Here is a 4,478-nt window from a genome sequence, read left to right on the forward strand (position 1 = left end):
GCTGGAAGGGACCTAAAAGCATGTCTAGTTCCAACCCCCCTTCCATTAGAGCAGGGTGTTCAAAGCCCCATCCAGCCTGGCTTTGAACACTTCCAGGGATGGGGTATCCACAACTTCTCTGGGCAACCTGTTCCAGTGCCTCACCACCCCCACAGTAAGAATTTCTTCCTAGTATCTAATCTAAACCTACTCTCACTTTGAAGTAATTCCTCCTTGTCCTGTTACTATGTGCTCTTCTAAAAAGTCCTCTGCAGCTTTCTTGTAGATTCCCTTCAGGTACTGGAAGGCTGCAATTAGATCACCCCAAAGCCTTCTCCTCTTCAGGCTCTCAACTCTATCAGTGTTTCCTCATAAGATGGGCACCACTAATCTCTTTCCTGACTTAGCACTATGAAAAACAATTACTTGGCAGGAGTTTCTAGGATCCTCCAAATTACATTGACTCTATTACTGTAAACTGTCCTGCAGTAGCCTTGCCCTTCCTTTGTGGAAGGACATATTTCAGGAAACCTAACTGAGTTTTAGACTAATTCTGAATCTTAAAGCCTGGAGCAATATGTCTGGTTTCAAGTGCTTTTGCCAGCATGGCTGCACAGTGAACATATCCAATGGACAGGGGCAAAACCAGTCTTGAGAAATACCAGTTCATCACTCCATATACATGGTTGTGGTGTGCAACCAAGGAGACAACCTGCTGAGACAGCCTCAGACAGTCCTGTTACTAAGGGCAATTTTCAAGACAGATTTATGGAGGGTCAGAGGGGATTATCTTTGCAGTACACTTTTTTTTTTATTTTGGCAATGACCAAAGCACATTTTTCAGCAATATCCACTACCACACAGGATGAATTGGCCAATTCTGATGTTCAAAGTCACAATTCCTAAGAAATGCAGAATTAGAGGAAAAAAACACCCTGTTGGTATTTAGGCTGTCATACTAGCAACTGTTATTTTTCTCAGGAGAAACACCTGGCACATCGTATTTTATTTGCTGCCAGTGTAGTCTTTCAAAAGATGCAATCAAATAAAATTCAGAACATTTACAAATGTGGAACTGCATTTAACATATCAGATGAACTTTGTACTGGATGTGATTCAGAGATTGAACTTTGTGTAATAATTTGTTCTGTCTCAAAAAAGCACCCCCAACTGAGAGCTTTATTTTCTGTTCCAAAGGGCAAGTTACAGCACCATCACTGCTGCATACCTTTCCTCCTCCTCCCTTTCCACTGCTCGAGCCTCTCTTTCTGAGGATGGCTTTTGTTTCTTTCTTGCACTTGTGATTTTAGGTTTGGCAATTTCAAGCTGGAAGAAAACCTAGAAATACCAAAACCCAACCCCTTGCTCTGAACAAAAAGAAAAGTGAATTGCTCAGTAATAGAATGTTCAAGAAAAATATTTTTACCATCTTTAATCCTCATTTACACAGACCTTACCAAGTAAACACTGTGTTTTTCTCCACCTGATCTGCCAGAGGGTGACTGATGAAGGGAGGAACACCCCCTAAGCAGTCTTATTTTCCTTTTCTTAAAGTGTATTGGCAAGAAGCAGCACGATAGAAAACAACTCAGCTATCAATTTCTTCTGTATGTTACATTCTTGAGTGTTCAATCCAAGAGGAATTTGTATTAGTTACAAACACATCTGAAGTGCCAAGGTGCTGTGCCCTAGAGCAGAGTGAGGGCCTGGGGGGACATGGTTGGGCCAGCCATTTGTCTGCCCCTCTGCTGAGCCACCCAAACAGCATCTGCCACAAACAGTATCAAAACTTCCTTGTGATTATAAGAGATGAAACACCAAAGGCTCCTACGACTCTGATCAAACATTGAAATTGCCCTTTCAGACCCAAGCATGAGATACCATCTGGGCTTTGCACAGACCAGCCAAGCTTTTAGGCCATTTCAGTGAAAATTGAAAGCCTTTGCATGAAGACCAATACATTGTTCAGCATCTCCTGAGTCACCAGATCCTTTTCAAAGGTTCATCCATCTGCCTCAATGTCTGTGCTAGCATTGTCACACAGTTTCCACTTCATGCAACTACCCACTGGCTTGCTTGATGTTCTAGTGCCTGAGGTACCATCAGTCACTTCTTTTCTTCCACCCAGACACTGCTCACTACAGATAAAGCATGACAAAACTACCCTTGTACCAATTCCAAATTAGAACACAGGCTAAGAAATCGTATCTTGCAACAAAGGGGTTGTTTTATTTTTAAACTACTGAAAACAAAAAATAATCACAAAACAGACCAGAGAAACATTCACCCCTCTGAAGTGCTACCCAACTTACAACCATATGCAATTTGAGCCCATAGGTTATATTGAAAACTTTAATCCACAAATTTGGTCACGTAAGCACTTCTGCCACAAGCACGTGCTCCCACTGGTTGCTGAAAGGAATGGTACCAACTCACTGAGGCAGAATTTTCTGTTGAACCTGCAGATATAAACCTATACAGCTACTTGTACGACACTAGCTTCTCCCTTGAGCAGGCTCTGCATCATCCCAAAGTTCTTCCCCCAAGGTATATTTACTTCTGCTGCAGATAAGAGACATACAAGAAACAAACCATTTTCTACTCTAAACAACCTTCAATTTTAATTTAAAGCAAATCTCTGAATGGAGATTCCTTAACAGATAATCAGTTGAGTTTGAAAGCATGATTACCTTAACAGCTTATCCATTCAGCAAGATACCTGTTTAATGATCCTGATCACACTCACCATCTTTTCTAGGAGAATCCACTTTGTCTTGACTTTAGGCAGTGGCACTGCTATCAGCTGAGCAGAGCAGAAACAAGCATTAAACTCTGATCCCCAAGAAGAGCATCTGGGCTCACCAACCAGCAGTAGTTCAAAACTCACTTGGCTTCTTTTTCCCGCATTTGCTCACCTGAGACCTCAACAAACTGATCCTGCTTAGTACATTTAAATTGGAAAGAGGCTTTTTGGTTAAATGCTTGTATAGCCTAATGCAAGTGCCTGGTGTGCCACCTATCTGATCAGAGGAATCAGTGGCATTCCCATTACTCAGCTCCAGAGCCTGACAGCATTTTCCTCACCTTCCAGCTACAGGTGAAACAAGAGCAGTTGGCAGCATACACCAGGTTTCAAACTGGCTTTCCTTCAGACAGCATGGAAGAGTTGATCCTCCACAGCTAAAAAAAAAAAAAGAAGATTCAGTACCCCCTAAGAGGCAAATACTAAGCCACATGTAATTCAGGAACGATCCTGTTTGAACAGCTAATCACAGGTTTGTGGCAACAGTGAAACTCTGTATAAAGGGCGTGCATAAATTTGTCGTAGAACATGCATCTACTTTTTGCAGTCTCATATGCTTCAAAAAAGTATCAACTTCATGCATATATGTGCACGTACATACATGTGTGACCTTTTCCAGCATTTGCTCCACAGAGGGGGAAGGGGGCAAAATAAAAAAAAATTGATTAACCCCCCAGGGAAGCAATACGATGAAATCATACTCAGTGTTGCACCTGAAGTCCCCTCAGGTATATGATTTTCCTTGCCTAGGGCAACAGTATACAGAGGGGGGGGGGAAAAAAGTCACACTGCTACTGCAAGCAGTGCAGTAGCAACCATCAACTTTTTTTACACACTGGTAGCTTATTCCAGACACATTAGACTCACGTGGCATAGGTATATATTCTGCAAAAACTAGTGGCACACTCCCTGCCTACAGCACATTGCAGACAGATTACTAAACCACTGTGTGTCACTGCTAATATAGTCTGGCTTGTAAACACTTACCTTGAGGTCTGAGACAACAGGTAGGAACAGTAGTGATTAAGTTCGGAATTCCCAGTTCTACCTTTAGAATTAAAGGTAGGCACACCCCGCTCAGTCACTGCTGTCTGAAAACAGTAGGGAATCAGGGCCATCCATTCTCCCCTTCTCCCCACCCCAGTACTCCCACATCCTCAAGACAGGCAAGCTGAAAGTAACTCAAAAGCAGTCTCTCTGATCTCACTGGGTTACAAGCATCCAACATTAGCCAAGGCTCCAGGAGTCATTATCAATGTTTTATTTCCTGATCAAATGTTACTGTGGAGCTTCATCACCTGTATTAAAGCAGTAGAAGCTGCACATAAGTTATATATGCCTTCCAAGATAGACCTGGATCCATGTATTAGCATGCTTTTATCCCAGTGCAGCCAGGCAGAGATATAACCGTGCATGCCCACAAGTGCAAGCACACAGAGATTTCTAATCACTTTGCACTGCTGCTTCCACTGAGAAGTTGTCAGCACATCCTAAAAATAAGCATGTTGTCCAGGTCCAACTACCCAGGAGACATAAGTGCATCAAGATGTGACACTTCAAAAAAACCCCCAAACCAATGTTCAGTGACATGATTCTGCATCAGAGAAGTAACTGAGCTCAAGTGATGTTGGTTGACTCACAATGGAATCATCATGTATCAAAACAGTCAGCAGTACAGAACACACAGTAAAGATGA

Source organism: Pseudopipra pipra, chromosome 2 (genome assembly GCF_036250125.1).
Source record: "Pseudopipra pipra isolate bDixPip1 chromosome 2, bDixPip1.hap1, whole genome shotgun sequence".
In the NCBI taxonomy this organism is placed as follows: Eukaryota; Metazoa; Chordata; class Aves; order Passeriformes; family Pipridae; genus Pseudopipra; species Pseudopipra pipra.